The sequence below is a fragment of the Vombatus ursinus genome, unplaced genomic scaffold (assembly GCF_900497805.2).
Source record: "Vombatus ursinus unplaced genomic scaffold, bare-nosed wombat genome assembly UNPS02014973.1, whole genome shotgun sequence".
Classification (NCBI taxonomy): domain Eukaryota; kingdom Metazoa; phylum Chordata; class Mammalia; order Diprotodontia; family Vombatidae; genus Vombatus; species Vombatus ursinus.
The window spans coordinates 20,452,876-20,471,132 of NW_020954751.1; the positions used below are offsets into that span (position 1 = coordinate 20,452,876).

The following is an 18,257-nucleotide window of genomic DNA, read 5'->3' on the forward strand; positions in this document are numbered from 1 at the left end:
GGGCCACTTTTTAAAAAGCACAAATTGTGGTTCTTTCCCTCAAGGATCTTAAAGCACATATCTGCAGAGACAAGGCAAACACAAATTTTAAATAACAACACAGACAGGATATGATTAAGTGCTAAAATAAGTAGGCTTTCTATTATACCACAAAGTCTTCCTTGTAGACTGCTCTCCTTTGGCAGTGGTAACTGTGTTGTGGGGTAATCAAAGTGTTACGGAAATTCTACCGTATTAAGGTTGTGAAAAGCATTTGCTTCTGGGGACCTGAAGGTGCTGGGTAACTGGGTGAAATATCACATGAGATGTAGGTCAGCAGAGGTACTGCCTTTATAAAAGGAAATGCTGGGCCTGGGTTACAATGACACTGTGTTTTTGCACTGTAGTGCTGTGTAACTAGCCTGGTAGTCAACTCAATCAGACACTCGTTCAACAGAAGCATAGAGCACCCATGATATGTCCAGCACTGTTAGATAATGCTAAGTGAAGGCATAAGAAATACAAGCCCCTATTTTCATGGAGCTCATGATCCAGTTGGGAAGACTACATACAAATAGGAAGCACTGTACTTGAAATCAGGAGGTAGAATCGGTGAATATAAAGGTTGGAAGTGACTCAAAAAGCCCTCTAGTTTGATCTCTACCAAAGAGAAATGTTCTCTACAACATCTCCAACAAGTGGTCATGCAGCCTTCACTTAAAGACCTCCAGGAAGGGGGGAACTCACCATTTGTCATGAGGAGAAAGATGAAGGGCCTTGAGTTCATGCCGTAGGAGTTTGGATGAAAGGAATTGGGGATGTTTAGCATGGAGAAGATTTATGGGGAACATGCTTGCTGTCTTTAAGTACTTGAAGCACTATCACTTAAAAGAGATTAGATTTGATCTGTTTAGCCTCAGAGGACAGAAATAATGAATAAAAGTTGCAGAGTCAAATTTATAGGCTTGATATTAGCATAACATGGGCTCCTCTGGGTGTGTCCAGCTCTAACATGGAGACACCCTTGAGGGGCCTTTTGAGCATTGCCCAGTTTGCCTGACATGAGACCTACTGCTATCTATCTCCGTCCACACAGTAGCTGACACAGTGGGCTCCGTTTTAGACAAACTGGGCATGCCTAGAAAAGAATGGGTTGCATAAGGCAAAACTTCCTAACAATTAGAGCTGACTTGCGAAGTAATGGGTTCTTCTATAATCGTCGTCAAACAAAGGCTGGATGGCCATTTTTCAGTTATGTTCTAAAGGAGATTAATTCTTAACAGGTAATAATTGGACTAGCTGGCCTTGGAGTTCCTGTCTAATTCTGAAATTCTGTGACAAACCTCCTGAAGTTCTAGGCCTAGATTCTAGTTCTGACTCTCATTAACTAGCTTTGCATTTTTGGGCAAGGGACTCTATCTTTCTGGACCTCAGTTTCCTCATCTATAAACAATGAGATGGTAAAACAATATGATCTGTGAGTATTAGAGGTATAGCTGCACAGTGGTGGCACAGAGTTTTAGACTTGGAATCAGGAAGACCTGAGGTCAAATCTGGCCTCAGACAATTGCTAGCTGTGCAACCCTTGGTAAATCACTTAACCTCTCTCAGCCTCAGTTTTCTCATCTGTAAAATGGATATAATAACAGCACCAAACTTCCAGGAATGTCATGAGAATAAAATGAAATAATATTTATAAAGCACTTCATAAATGCTACATATTATTATTATTATTCTCATTCCCTTCCAGCTCTAATAGCCTGGGAATCTATATATGAATTAGAGTAGAGGTGTGTAGTATGTGGTCTGCTGGCCAAGTACAGTCCACAACACTGTTGAATGCAACTCAAAACAGATTAAAATGTATTCTTATCTGATTTTAATGTGTTGGTATATTAATTAAAAATGAAATATAGAAGCACGTGTGGTTTTCTAAGTCAATATGTAACCCTCATAAGAATACCTATCTATAGTTTAGTGGCCTCCATTTCTATATGCGTTGACACCATTGAATTAGAGAACAAAACATAAAGTGCTAAATGATGTGGCATAAACAATAAGATAACCCTAGCTCCAGCACTTATTGGCTATGTGACTCACAGGACTGCTTGAGTTTAAGTTTCCTCATCCTTAAAATAGGGAAAGTAACACCTTGGAGTATCTACCCCAAAGGGTTGTTTTGAAGATCAAATGAGATAATGCATGTAAAATGCTTTGTAAATCTTTAAGTGCTAGAGAAATGTCAGCTCTCATTATGATCCGGGAGGGTTTGAAGGAGGGATCTCTCCAGGATAAAGAATCAAACCCTTGCAACTTTTTGCTGAGGTCGATATGCAAAAACTTAAGTGCACAGAATATAACAGAGCTTCCTGCTGGGCCCTGCATGCTGAGAGCTGCAGCCTGGTTTCATTAACCTTCTCAAGTCTCGACACCCTTGTTTTCCCAGTTCCACTACATCCTTATACGGGACTAACCAACTCATCTCTGCAAAGCACCTGTTCCTATGTCCCTTAACCTTAGCCCAGCAGGCCCCCTTCTCTGTGTGCCAATCATTCCTTCCCTTTCTTTTCTCCGGTTAAGAATCTATGAACACAACACTGATAAAAAGAAAGTCCTAAGAAGACACAGATTTTACCTTCTTGCAACTGTATCCATAAACGAGCAATCATTTAATGAATCCCTACTTGAAACAAGTACTATATTAGATACTATGGGGAGATGGAAGAGTATTACATATAATCCACAGTCTTTGCCTTCAAGAAGTTTACATGTAGTTTGGGAAATAAAACTCCTAAATATGTAAAGAGAGCTGAGAGTAGTAGTCAGCACCTGGTAAATGCCAAATATGTGTTATGTGATATTAGAGGAGGGAGAGAGTCTTGTGGGTCAGGGAAGGCTTCACAGAGGAGGTGAGGAGACCCTAAAATGTTTTCAGAAATAGTTGAGATATCATATATTAATAATCTTGAAAACCACAAATGTGGCTGAAGATTGATGAAGAATCAGGAAGACTTGGTTTCAAATCTTGCTTCAGACCTCTCTGTCTATAGAAATCTCTACCTTACCTGAAATCCTTATAATACCTGTCAAGACCTTGACCTTTTTTCTACTTAATCATATATTCGCTGTGAATCATTATTTAAAAGTTTCATAAATCTAAATCTTGTCTCTCAATCTAAATTATAAATTTCTTGAGGGTAGATATTGTGTCGTATGCCGAGCACAACAGAAAGCACTCAATAAATTCTTGAATGAATTCCCAATTAGAAAGTAAACTTCCTGAGGACAAGGATTGTTTCACTTTCTTCATGAATCCCCAAAACTTAGCATAATGCCTAGCTTAATAAATAATTGTTAATGTATTAATTGAACGAATGAATTGTCACTGTATACCAGAGTTCCAGCTTATGGGCCCATACTTCAGGCTAGTCCAGGCTAATTCAAACAAATAAACCAATGTGATACACAACAGAAGTGCAATTCACAGTTTTAGGGTATCAATACTCTGCCTAAATTATTTTTTAGAAGAATCCCTTTGTCTCTTCTTCCATATCCCAAGTAGTTTGAGGCACCACTTCATTTATCCCTTCCTTCACCTCAAATTTTGGTGCTGGGTCTTTGTTGTTTTTTTGTAGAGACTTGGTGTGAATATTAAAGAGAAAAGCTACCAATACCTGGGAGATAAGAGAGAGGCAGCTTTGAGCCCCATTCAAGCAGGAAGAAGGCAAGATGAAAGACTACAATGACTCTGATGCCCCCAAAAGCTTATGGCAGGATGTGTCAAGTTTCCTGCTTGTATACTTGAAGTAGTCATTTCTGGGAACACAATATATATCTGTAAGTACTTAAAACCCACTTGAGGTTTTAAAAATCATAGTTAAATTCTAACCCTAACTGCCCCCCAGTGCTTACATGTATACAGTCAGACAAATAAATACTTAATAAATGCTATTTGACTGCCTAACTTTAGGCTTAGGATAATGATTTTATTGCTGTTGTTGTCATAATTCTTTCCCCCTCCAAAAAATATTGAAGGACAAAAGATTCATTCCTGTGTTCAATGGGCATATGGCCTCAAAGAACTTTAGAATTGGTAGAGAGCTTAACAATCATCTAATTCATTCCTCCCCCCAACCCCTACACACACACATTTTGCAGAAAAAGGAACTTGAGGCACAGGGATAGGATGTAACTTTGCCAAAGTCACATAGGTAATATATAGTACAAAGCCTGATATAAAGTAAGCACTTAATAAATGCTCACTCTACCTACTGCCTAGCTAGCTAGCTCTCAATAAATGCTATTTGTAGGTATCTATATAGTTCTCTGAATCTCCATATATATCTTTGTATGTATATGTGTATCTACCTACCTATCCATCTTTCTCCTTCTCTCTCTCTCCTCTCTCTCTCTGCCTCTCTCTCTCTCCTCGCTCTCCTTCTCTCTCTCCCTCTTTCTCTCTGCCTTTCTCTCTCTTCTCTCTCCCCCTCTCCCCTTCTTTCTCTCCCTCCCTCTCTTCTTTCTCTGTCTCTTTCTCTCCTCTCTCCCTCTCCTCTCTCCTTCTCTCTCTCTCTCTCTCTCTCTCTCTCTCTCTCTCTCTCTCTCTCTCTCTCTCTCTCTCTCCCTCTCTTTCTCTCTCTTATTTCAGTGCTCTTTATACTAGATTACTGCATTCTCAATGTGTCTTTTTCTGAGGTAGCTGCCTGACACCCCCCTGCCCCCTTTTTGACAACTTCCACCCTCATGTTGACACTTTTTTTATTTAGTGTGCTCTGGCTGGCCAAACCCTCTACCATGGCATCCCGTATAGATCTGTCCTCCCCAAGCAGGGCCCTACCATATGGATCTTTCTTGAACTCCTCTCCCCATCAAAGATTTCCTTCATCTTTTATTCCTCAGGTCAATCTGTTGAACTCCTCAGTACTGACTGTATGCTAATTAATAGGTTCACCTCATACCCTTACATCTGGGCATTCTAATAGAGGTGTTAGAAAGAACACTGAATTCTCAGTCAAAAGACCTGACTCCAAATCTTATATCTGCTACTTATGAGAATCAGACTATCATGGAACATTAGAGTTGAAAAGAACCCAAGATAATATCTAATCCAATTCCCTCATTTTATAATAAAAAGATTGTGATAAGGTTAAAGTGACTTGCCCAGGATCAAATAGGTAGTGAGTAAGCTAGGATTTGAATCCTGTCCTGATTCCTAGGCCTATATATTTTCACCTTTACCCCACTGGTATAGATAGAGCAGAAAGAGCACTGGACAGGGAATCAAGTAGAGCTGAGTTCAAATCCTGCCTAATAGTTGTGTGACCCTATCCAAGCTATTTAGAATCTTAGCCTTAATTTCCTCATGTGTAAAACAATGATAATAAGAATACCTACTTTTGCAAGGTTGTTGTGAGGATCAAATGATAAGGTATGTGAACGGTATTTTGCAAACCCTAAAACATGACCTAAATATTAGCCATAACAATAAGTACTATTATTATTATCATTATTATGTAACCTTGGGCAAATCACTTAGCCTCTCTTACCCTCAGTTTACTCACTTTATTTTACATATGAGGAAACTGAACCTCCACGAAGCAGTTAGGAGACACAATGGATAGAGCACTGGGCCTGTGGTCAGGACAACCTGAGTTCAAATCCAGCCTCTGATATTTTCTAACTGAGTGACTCTGGACAAGTCACTTAAGCTGTTTGCCCCAGTTTCTTCAACTGTGAAACAGGGATAACAGTACCTACCTTGCAGGGTTATTCTGAGGATCAAATGAGATAATATTTGTAAAAAAAAACAAAAAACCCAACACATAATAGATACTTACTAAATGCTTGTTTCCTTCCTCCTTTCATAGAAGTTAAGCGAATTGCTTAAGTTAATATGGCTTTTAAGTGTCCAATCGGAGACTAGAACCCAGGTCTTAAGACTCACTGTTCAGAGTCTTGTCTAATCTCTAATTACTTTAAGTGAATATATTTTGCTCCTACATATATTACAAGCTACTTAGGGGCACAGTCTATATCTCACTACATCAGCAATTCTCAAACTTTTTGGTCTTAGGACCCCTTTATGCCCTTAAAAAGCTCCCCCCATGAGCTTCTGTATCAACATTTACTACATTAAGAATTAAAACACTTCAGCATTATTATGAAAATAATTCTAACCTCACAACCCCCTGAAAGGGTCTTGGGAACTCTCTGGACCACACTGAGAACCACTGAACTAGGCTTATGTATTCCTGATTATCAGAGCTGGGCCCACAGCAGGTGGTCAATAAATATTTGTTGCATCAAATGGAATCAGGCATTTGATAAATGTCAAACTGAATGTTTTTATTTTCATTATCCTGCCTTGGAATTTGCTTTTCTTTTAAACATATTGTGATTTTTACTTCATGAGGATAATCTCCTCTCAAGCAGAGGAACAGTATGCCAAAGTTATTTATTCAGAAATGCCAAAATCAACAAGAAAAGAAAGGGAAGAACACTGACAGAAACTGGAAAGTCTGGTCTTCAAGGGAGGAATAAAAAAGGATAGATTATAAACTTGAGAGCTCTAGTGAAAAAGCCACCAAATTTGAAGACACAATTATACTAGAAGAGAGGCCACATGGAATAATGAAAGGGGGCAGCCTTATTATCAAGAAGACCTGAGTTCTAGTTCTGCCCCTCACACATATTGACTGACTGACCCCGGAACGTCTCAGTGCCCCCGGCGACTCTCTAAGGCCATCAACTAAAAAACAGTTGCAGATCAGCACTATTGGGGGAGTTCCCCAAACTATGAAATCACCAAAACCAAACAAAGTTACGTCCTTGAACGAAGCATGTTAGTATTTAGGAAAGATACATAAGGAGGGTCCTGAATTGTTTCAGCTACATAATAGGCATTGTTCACTTTTTTTTTCTGGAACCTTATCTTTGCATAAATGTAAATGTCTGCATTGCAGAAGAACAATAAGAAAATTCATCAAGGTTCCCCAGTTACAGCTACCACGAACGGCAATGATTAGTGCTGTAGGAACTTGGGCCTTGATTACAAGTACACTAAAATATTGACTGAGCCTGGATCCCTGCTAAGAAACACAAGGTATTAAATTTAAACATACTGGTCTAAATTGAAGTGAATTCTCTTTGTTCATGATAAGCTTCAGAGAATAGTAGATAAAGGGCCAGCCTTTAAGTTGGAAAATCCTAGGTTTGTCTTGCCTCTGACACCATTAGCTAGGTGACTGTGGGCAAATCATTTTATTCCTCAGTGTACTATAGACAGCCCACTAAGACTGTTCGGTATAGCGAAAGTGCCTAGCTGCTTGCACCACTAGGGGTGGAGGACGGGGGAGTCTACATCCGGCAGATAAAATCACATATCTGGACCCCATGATTAAAAAAAAAATCTTCATAGATATAGCTTTACTTTAAGAAGAAACTTTGACTTCGGGGAAAAAAAAGATTGGTCTTTACAATACAAGTGGAAACAAGACCCTAAAGAAGGAATTTACTCTTCATTCTTCCCTATGTTCTTTCAGCCTTTAGATATGACATAATTGAATTCTAGTTCTGCAGTTTACTAGCTATACGACCTTCGGTAAGTCACCTAAACTCCCTGGCTTTAATTTCTTCATCTGTAAAAGAAGGGAGTTGGGTTGGGTTGGGTTAGACGATTTCTCAGATCCCTAGACCCTCAGATCTACCATCCAATATATTTCTGTGTATCTTGTCACCCTTATATTCTACAATGTAGATGGTTCCACCTATTTTCTGTGCTTAATAAATGCTACTGACAATCTACTTGACTTTTCTCTTTACTCAAAGCTAGCATCCAATCCAAATCTCTTGTTTGGAAGGAAATCAGTTGCTAGCATTTATTTTTGTTTTAGTAACTCAGTGCACCTTCGCACTTCCTGATGTAGGGCGGGACAGGAAGAGGAAATACCAAAAATACTGCAAGACAGGCTAGTCTCATGGCATTTCCAAGTGACAGAAACCAGAAGGTTAAGAAAAGCTTAGGAAACTCTAGACAGTGAATTTCAGTTTGAGTGGAACCTGGGATTCTAGTGGCCTAGAAGAGTTAATTCCACTTCCCAAAGGGCTAGACACTTTCAGAGAGTAGTTTATTTCCAGGGAGTCTCTGACTCAAGAGTCATTTCTTCCAAATAAAACAAAATGATTTAGAAATATGTCATCAGTTCCTCTCCATGATATCAACATTAAGCAGCTACTCAGTAGATGTTCCTGTGGTATATGAAGATGATGAAGCCACTTTCCCTAGTGACACCAAAGTATGGCCAACTGGCTAAAGCAAGAGAGCTAGAGTCAGGCGTGTGATGCTGAGTGATCCTGTTTCCTGAACTGTTAAGATGGCAATTGTAGTGCTCCCTTAACAGGGTTGTTTTGAGAATCAAATCATGTACGTTAAACACTTTGCAAACTGTATAAATGTGAGCTATTATTGCCGTGGGAAAATTACACAATTTCTCTGAGCCTCAAGCAATAAATCTAAGAGTTATAAATGGGTGGAGATCCTTGTTGGTCAGGAAATCTCCATACCAACAAAATCATAGATCTTTGATGGGCTAACATTGTTAATAACAGCTCATATTTACATAGTGATCTATATAATTTACAAAGTACTTTCCTCAAACCATCCCATGAAGTAGGTAATGCAAAGCTCTATTTTCTAGATTACTAGATGAGGAAGAGTGCTACTATCCACATAGCTTGTGAATGCCAGAGTAAGGATTTGAACCTGCATTTTCATACTCACACCATAATGATGTGTTTATCGTGCTCTAATCACACTCTTCCACCTAGCCTTTCCTGGACCAAAGGGCTGTAATTCTGAGACAGCTGGAAGAAGTTAGGAGTACAAGTCAGTCATCTTGGAATCAAGGTTTATGCTAAGGAAAAGGTACAATTCACTTCAACATAATCAAAGTGTGTTAAAGGTCTATTCTGCACTAGGCAACTAGTCAAAAAGAAAGCTGGAGTTTTGACTGGAGTCTCTGACTTCAAGGAGCTTACATTCTGCTAAAGGGGATACAACAGGTACCAGTGCCAGAAGCAAAGGAACAGTCCAAAGCACCCTTGGAAAATTTGAGAAGGGAGAGGTCATGGAGGTAGCACCTAGCTGGCCTTTAAATGGGGCTAACAATTCTGAGAGGGGATGATGACGAGGGAGTTCATTCAAGGCATGTTTGAATGCAGGAAGGTGAAAGGTGGCATGTTAATGTCTAGGAACAGCTAATCTAGTGTGACTGGAAAATAAAAGGCATGAAGGGGAGTAATATAAGGCTGGATGGGTAGGTTGGAACCAAACTGTGGAAGGTCTCAAATGCCAGGCTAAGGAATTCAAATCTTATCCTAAAAGCAGTAGTAAACCAGTAAGGATTTCTGAGAGGGGAAGTGTCATAGTCCACCCTCTGCATTAGAAATATTAACTTAGCAGCTTTGTAAAGGAGAAATTAAGAGGAGAGTGACTGGAAACACTATTATCAATTAACAGGCTATTTCAATGTTGAGATAAAAAGAAGTGATGAGGCCCTAAAGAAGCACGGTGGCTTTGGGGATTGTAAGAAAAGGCCAAATCTTGTAAAAGGGAATTTAATAGGAATGGTTACAGGAGGTAAGGGAGAAAAGAAAGTCCAATATGATTCCATGGTTTGGGGAATGATGACTGGGAAGATGGTGGCACTGTCAACAGATCTAAGGAAGCCTACAGGAAGTAAGGGACTGAAAGGAAGGTAGAAAGATTCAGTGGAAGCAGCACTGTCTCTAGAGTCAGAGAAACAAATACTACCTGTGTGATGTTGTGCAAGTCACTTAACCTCTCTGAGTCTCAGTTTTCCATCTGAAAACAAAAGGGTTGGATTAGATGGTTTCTGAGGTCCCTTCCAGTTCAAAGGATCTGTGAGGTACCATTGGGACATCGAGGTAGAAATGTCCAGAAGGCAGTTAGAGATGGGCATTTGAAACTGAACAGAAAAAGATTTAGGGGAATTGTTAGCCTCATTTTATAGAGAATAGAAAGGACCCTTTCCACCTTCAAACGATCTATTGGCACTGAGCTGGAAAGTTAAACAACCCAGATTCTCTGGCAAAGCTTATAAGAACTGAGACAGAGTGAAAAGAGCAGAACCAGGAGAACAATTTATAAAACAACAACAGCATTGTAAAGAGAAATAACTTTGCCAGACTTCAAAATTCTGGTCAATGCACTAACCAACTATGATGGCAGAAAACCAATGATGAACCATGTTCTTCACTATCTGTGAGGCACTCAAGGTGAAGAATGAGATATACATTTTTGGACATGGCCAATTTGGTAATTTGTTTTGCTTGACAACACAATTTTGTTACAAGGGTTTTGTTTTCCTTTTTATTTGTTTTTCCAGTGAGGCAGGAGGAGGGAAAGAGAGAAAGGAGTAGAGATAGGGTTTTTCCCTAACCTCCAACAAAGGAAGAGAACAGAAGGAAGGCCAGAAGGAATCTGACACAACAAGCAGGACAGCTTTGAAAGTTACATTCTGAATTTACAATATATTTTTAAAAGAAAAGCAAACTCTACATCATAGGGATTCACAGTTTCATGTACAATCCTCTCCTGTTCTACAACGTATGTATATGTTAATGCTCATTTGATTTAGTGTTTCTTAAGTTCATAATTTTTAAAATGAAAGAAAAAAAAGACCACATTCTCATTCTGGCTCTGGTTCTAACTAGCTGGGTAGGTAATCTTGAGCAAGTCACTTAAACCCTCTAAGCCTCAAGTTTCCCATAAATAAAATGAGGTTCTAGGATTCTAAGCCTCCCTTCTAGATCACTGGTTCCAAAAATGAAGTCCTTGGATTTTTTGAGATTTATTATGGCTTATCTGAGGATCCTCCTTGGAATCCTCCAGAAAGAAAAAAATGGTGCCTCCTTCTGATGTCTGGGTTCCTGATGCCTGTGAGGCAGGAGAGGGGGGAAATATATGAGGGGGGGGAATGAGAGAGAGAGAGTCCAGGAAATTTAGTTACTGATTCATAAGATTCAAAGTTACAAGAGATTATCCTAACTATTTCATTTTACAGGTGAAGTTTGGAATCCATTCTCTCCATCTCAGATTCTTAAAATCTCTATTCACAATACAGCTCAGATGCTGTGACTATCAAAGGCCTCCCCTCATCTCACTCATTTGTTGGTCCCATCTTGAAATTATCTTATATTACTTTGTATGTATGTAGTGCTTATTTATCTGACTGCATGTCATCCCTTCTTAGAGTAAACTCCTGGAAGGCAAAGATTGTTTCCTTTGTTTTGTCTTTGTATCTCCAGTGCCTCACATAGGACCCAGCACATAGTAAGTGCTTAATAAATCCTTGTTGATTAATACAAAGACAAAAATCTTGGAGGTGGGAAGAGATGGGAAAGGAGAAAAGAGTGGTCTTGAACAACAGTTAGTTTTTTAATTTTTCCATCAAAAAACTCTTTAGTCTTTGCATGGTATCCTGGAAAGAGTTCCTATTCTCATGAAGCTTACAGTCTAGCCTGGAGAGACAAATATGTATAGAGATATATACAAAAGATACAAACTAATTTGGGGACAATGAGGCACTAGAAGTTGGGGAAATCAGGAATTGTTTTGTGTAGAAAATGGTGGCTGAGCTGCAACTTGAAGGAAAGGAAGGGTTTCCAAGAGGCAGAGGAAAAAAGGAAGTGAATTCCAGGCATGGGGAACAGCCAATGCAAAGGTAAAGAGATGGCAGAGTGTTGAGTATAATGCATAAGGAACCGTAAGAAGGTCAGTTTGGCCGAACCATAGTATATATGAATGTAGAGTGATGTGTCAATAGGATGGAAAAGTCGGTTGGGTCCTAGTTTTGAAGAGTTTTAAATACCTAACAGAGGAGTTTATATTTGACTCTAAAAGTAATAGGAGTGTATTTATTGGAGATGTATTTATTGGATGTATTTATTGGAGAGTGATATAGTCAGTCTTGGGAATATCCCCAGCACAGTGCTTTTACACTTAGTAGCTGCTTGCTGAATTGAAATGAATTGCTTAAAAATTACATGCGCAGTAAGGATTAAGATTTGAACCTGGGTCTTTAGACTTCCAACTGAGTATTCTATTCTATGCAAAGGCCAAAGGAAAAATGGAAAACTAATTGCTGTTCACCACCACTCTTAATCTTTTCTCCCTCCCAATCCCTCCTCACCTCCAAGATATTTGTCACCTAAACTTAGCTTGAAGAGACCAGCTGGGTCCTGAGATCTTTGATTTACCAATTTGAATTCAAACATACCCTCCCTAGGTATCCTAAAGCTCTGTCTATTTCTGAAAATCTGCTCTACCATGCCTAGTGAGGACAGAGGAAATGCAGAAACTTGGAATTTCCCAATGTTGCTCAAAAGAAGCAGTCCAAATTTTGGATGTAAAAATGTCCTTTTCTCTCCAACATTCTCACAAGCTAAATATGAATAGTCAGTCATTCAGTTATCTCACGGATTGGGGAAGGGAGGAGGGAAGAAGAGATGCTTCTTTTACAAGAAACACGAGGACTGAAAATCAAGAGAACGTCATATGGTACATTATGTTCTGGGACAGTGCCATTCTGTGGACTCTCTGCAGTGTATGTTTTTCACTGAAAGCACTGAATAAAGTAATTTCCTCTGTAATAAGCCACAAAATTTAGTTTTTAGATTCATCTATAGGTTTTATAGGTAAAACCCAGAACTTCATTAAAATTTTGTATTGAGTGGTGTTGCATTTTGATTTTTTGCTTGTTTGTTTGCAAAGAGGCTGTTAAAAAGACTGTTAAATGATAAAGACTCAACATCCCCGTCAGTATCAAGGGCTGGAACAGGAGCACTTCCCTACAGCAAAACTGAAGTCATGAAATATCTCAATATGCTTGGTATATTATGACACTGGGAAAAGAGCTTCTATGGCTAGCTCCAGAGTTACATAATCAAAGGATGGCACAGAAGATACAATAGACTAAGATTCAACCAGAGGACCTGGGTTCTCAACTCGGTGCTAATACTAGTTATTCATGTGACCCTGGGAAAGTCACTTAACCTTTCTATGCCTCAGTTTCCTCATCTGCAAAATGAGGGATTGGATTCAGCTTCTAAAGCCCCTCCAGTTCTATACCTATGACCCTGTGAATTATTTTTCCTCTCTGCTCAAATTTCCTTCACCAAATTAAAATAGGGAATAGACCTGATGTTCTTAAGGTCTCAGCAACTCTAACATTCTGTGATTTTAATATCAAACATTCAGGGAAACACCCTCATCTCCAGTTGAATCTATAAAAATGCTCTTTCAAAGGCAGCATATTTAGGTTTTCCCAGTAAGTTAAGATTACATGAGACAAGGATTATATAAAAGATGAATACATTGTACAATATCAAAGCATTCCCCAGCAACACATTACCCCAAATTTATCCCCCAAATTAATTTTGCCAAAAATAATCTGGTTGACTGCAAGAAAATATACCACTCAGGCAACTTCCCACTTAATTATTAATTGTATGACTATGCCTAAGGCATCATTGGGCAAATTCAGACTGGTCTTCATTTTGTCTTTATCTCCCTAGTGCCCAGGTGGTGCTTTGCAAAGTAGGCATTTAATTAATGCTTAGGGAATTGAACTGGATTCTTCTAGAGCAGGGAATCTTCATCCAGTCTGTGAACTTTAAAAAAAAATGTTGACAATTTTATGTCAACATAAATGGTTTCCTTTATAATCCTATGTATTGTATTTTGTGCATCTAAAAACATTCTGAGAAGGGGTCCTTAAGCTTTCTCAAATTGCAAAAAGGGTCCAAGACCCAAAAAGGTTAAGAACCCCAGATCCAGAGATCAAACTAATGACACATAGGCTCAAATTTATGATCAAATCATATAACTCTATGCTTTAGAACAAAAAGAGGCTTTCAAGATTTTTTTAGGACAACCTCTTCCTTTTACAGAGATGGAAACTGAGGCCCTAAGAAGTGAAATGACTTGACCAAAGGTCACAGAGTTTAAGTACACAGCAGAGTCAGCATTTGAACCTAGTTCTTCAGATAGAAAACGCAATTTAAAAAAAATCTATCACAATGCATTTGAGAGCATTCAACTCATTATTCAGAGACAACATGCATAATTTACAAAAGAAATCATCAAGAGCAAGTGATTGCACCAGCAATTTAAGAATAAACTTAAAACAATAGACTGGGTGTGTGGTGTTATTTTTAAAAGTCCATATAATTGAATTGAAAATTTAAAATTTCAATAAATTGCAAGAGGGAAAAAACAACCTACTTCCCAAGTCATCCCAAACAACATTCAACAAAATGCAAGTCGGTTTCAAGAAGTTACAATCCTGTGTCTAGCTTTTAAATCAACACCTCTGGGAATCTGCTACAGGGATGGGGGATCTCTGGAGCAGAAAACAAACAATGCACTCCCATAGTTCTTTCTCCTCAGCTGCCGGGGCAAAGACTGGAAAACATTCCTGTCCGGGCTAATCAGACTATGGAAAGGAAAAAACAGCTGTCAACTAATTCAGAGGTGAAGCCTTTCAGAGTTTTGTTTCTGGAGCCTCACGCACTTGTGGGAAAACTCCATTGCTGATGAGTTTGGAAGCTTTCTGATTGCTTATTTGGGGAATACTTGAAAAAATATATTAAAATATTCCCTTTCACCAGCTTTTTTCAACGCCTACAATCATATCCCAGTTGGGCTTCCCTCCCTCCCCTACACCTCCCGCCCCCTTACCCTGTAACTCACCAGGACTTGTGCATCTGTATTCTCAGTTCAAGCTTTGGCATCCAAGCTAAATCCATCATTATTCCATCTTGGGTTAAAACTCAACGTCCCCCTAGCAGCCGAAGCACACCATGTTTCTGCAATACTTCTCCCCCGTGTGTATGTGTAAGTGGTGTGTTCTTAGGTCGGATATTAAACTCGCTTCCAAAGGACGGTTATCCTGAGAGCTTAGGCTACTGCAAGTGGGGCTTTATGCCCATTAATGCCCCGCACGGTAAGTAGGCACTAAAACTCAGAAGAACTAGCAGGAAGGAAAAATCGACCATGTGAGCAGGGGGAGGGAAAAAGAAAGGAAAAGAGAGGGAGAAAGGAGGGGGGTGGGTGGAAACCCACCACCCAACCACGCTGCTCAGTGGATAACCTTCGGGTTGATAGCAAGGATTTCAGGAAATCCAGACACTTAAACAGGAAATCTGAATACTGAATAAACATTCCATCATGTCCGCAGATACACAGCACCGCGGGCTGGTCAGTCTCCCTTTAACCCTTCCCCTGCCGCGCACTCTGAGGGCCCAGGTCAGTCCACTCTCCCCCAGCCCCCCTCCCAACCGCCCGCCTGCCCGCCTACCTTTGTAACTCGAGCTCACCAGGAGGGGTCAAAACAGTTCCTGATTTCTCTTAACTGTGAGCGGCTCTGGGAAGCCCCTTTGCAACACACCCCCTTTCCTCCTCCCCCTACCCTCTGCCCCTGCCCTTGCCCTTGCCCTTGTCCCATCCGCTATCCCAGCTCCAGCCCCAGTCCCTCCCCCTTTCCAACTTAAACTTTCCTGAGAATATTTTTTTCCTGATGCTCCTCATTTCCCAAGACCATTGCTGTACATTTTGTGCTCAGAAATGAGTTGTTCTCAAGATGCCCATCTACAGCAGCAAGGCATTTAAGAACAGACCTTTCTGCTCCTGGATCCTAGAAGGCATCTCAGTCTGAAAATGATGTGCTACACTAGGACTGGTTTAATGTGTGTTTTTTATTATTCTTTTTTTTTTAAGTTCCTTTTAGACACTTCTTGGCGCTCTTTTCAACTCTTCTTTCTGCCTTTAAAAAAAAATTTGTTGTTGTTGCTGTTAATTCTGGCTAGTACCAAGGAGGAACGGGGAGGGAAGCCAAGCCAGGAAAAGAGAAAAGTCTTTAGGGAGAAAGAGGGCTTGCAATAAGTGTGAATGTCGTCTATCTGGGCCCCCTAGAAAATTCCTATGCGCCCTCTCTCTCCACTTCGGCGTTTTGTGTCCCCTTGTGAATGGATGTACGACTGCTTTTTGTGGCGTTTCACAAACTGCTGGCTGCCTGTTTAAACTAAGCTGAGCCTCAGAGGTAGAGTTGGGCTCTTAACCTCCTCTCGTGAAACCTGAAACCGGGGGAGCATTCGAACACTGTTTAGGATTTTTGCTCTAAACCAAAGAGTCAGAGCAGTTAGGGTTTGTTAAAAATTCTGGAGAAGACCATAGGATTTAGAGTTGGAAGGGGCCATAGAGGCTGGTTAGTACAAACGCTTTCGTGTCACAAATGAGGAAACCAAGGCCCTTCGGGAGGGGAAGTGATGGGCCCAAGATCACACAACTAGTTTACTGGGAACCCTGGATAGAAAATCCAGGCCCTCCCCCTCTCTTCAGATCCCAAACTCTTTTCTGCTATATCACAGTACTCTCGCAAAATGGAAAACCTGGCCCAAACTTTGGTCCATTTGGATTGGGGCTAGGGCTCCATTTCAAGGGAATCACTTGGGACTACTTGCTGGACTAAAGCTGGTGGTTTCAGTTTTTCAGATTCCTCTTAAAACCCAACAAGACACTGAAATTCCAGGAGAATGCAAATAGGAATCCAAAGAATGAAATTACCAGTGGGCCTAACTAGGGTGCTAGATACAAATCTCCAAATCAGAATAGGATGATAAAATGTCAGCACTGGAAGGGACCTTAAGGGCAGAAGGGAAGTGACTTGCCCAGAGTCACACAGGTACCAAGCTACATTGACTTGATTAGAATGTAGACCTCCTGTGTCCAAATCATCGCTCTGTGCACTATGCCATGCTACAGTCTAAACATTCTGATCAGTTTTATAGGCAATATATATTGCTTAATTTGATAAAGTCTGTAAAATAATATGTGCTGGGCCTGAAGTAAGGAAGATGAATCTTCCTGAGTTCAAATCTGGCCTCAGAAAATTACTAACTGTGTGACCCTGGGCAAGTCACTTAACCCTGTTCACCTCAGTTTCCTCATTTGGAAAATGAACTGGAGAATGAAATGGAAAAGCACTTCTGGATCTTTGCCAAGAAAACCTCAAAAATAGGGTCATGGAAAGTTGGGCATGACTGAAACAACTGAACAACAAAAAAAATTAACTTTAAAAATGTTTATATTTTCTATAGCTTTATACTCACATAGATTAAATTAGTGGGAGGGAAGGTAGGACCAAAAACACTGGACTGGGACTTAAGGAGCATGAGTCTGACACTAATAATTGATTAACTGATAACTGATTCTTCCACTAATAACTGGGTAGCCCTTTAGTGGTTGCATGATTTCATCTACTTGAGTATTTCCTCCACCAGTGCAGATCCTGGCCCTACTAAAGCTTTTTATCCTAGGCAGCTGGATGGTACAGTGAATAGAGCAGTGGGTGTGGGGTCAGGAAGACTTAACTTCAAATCCAGCCTTGGAAACTTACTAGTTATGTGACCCTGGGCAGCTCACTTAACCTCTGTTTGCCTCAGTTACCTCAACTATAGAATGGGGCTATTTATAGCACCTACTTCACAGAATTGTTGTGAGGATCCAATGATTTAATATTTAGAAAATGCCTAGAGCATAGGTACTTAACAAATGCTTATTTCCTTCCTAATCTTATCCATACTTTCTAGTAAATTCTCCTCTAAGAATTTACCTAATCAATATACTTGTCACCTTCTTCTTGTTCTTTTAATACATCAGGAGCATCCATGTACTCCTTGTCCTATTTGTGGCCTTTCATTTTTGCCATCTGATAGACAGACCTTCCTCCCTTTCCAGTCACACATGCCCTTTATGGCAATTCTAATGAGTTGGTAATGTACTACAACCTACTCGTGTCCGCACTGCACAGTTTTCCATTGTCTTTTTAGTTATTCCTCATCTTGTGTTATGGTTTGTAACCATTTAGCATTCTTAACTGAAAAATGTTTCTTGTTTGTTGTTCAGTCATGCCTGACTCTTCATGATCCCATGAATCATAGCAGGCCAGACCCTTCTATCCTCCACTATCTCTCAAGCTTGTCCAAGCTCATGATGTTGTTTCCATGATACTACCTATCCATCTCATCCTTTGGCATCCCCTTCTCCTTTTATCTTCAATCTTTCCTAACATCAGGGTATTTTCCAATGAGTTCCATCTTCTCTTTATGTGGCTAAAGTATTTAAGCTTTAGCTTCAGTATTTGACCTTCCAGTGAATAGCCTGAATTAATGTCTTTAAGTATTGTTTGGTTTGATCT

The 18,257-nt window shown here is 39.9% G+C and overlaps 1 protein-coding gene across 1 annotated transcript in view; it reads right to left on the minus strand.

The window, feature by feature from the left end:
* Positions 1-15,132, minus strand: part of LOC114030650 (arf-GAP with SH3 domain, ANK repeat and PH domain-containing protein 1) — a 482,413-nt gene extending 467,281 nt beyond the window's left edge. The window contains exon 1 of the mRNA XM_027845496.1: positions 14,753-15,132. The gene's annotated coding sequence lies outside the window, so the exon portion shown is untranslated. The remainder of the gene's footprint in view (positions 1-14,752) is intronic.
* Between the last annotated feature and the right edge of the window lie 3,125 nt (positions 15,133-18,257).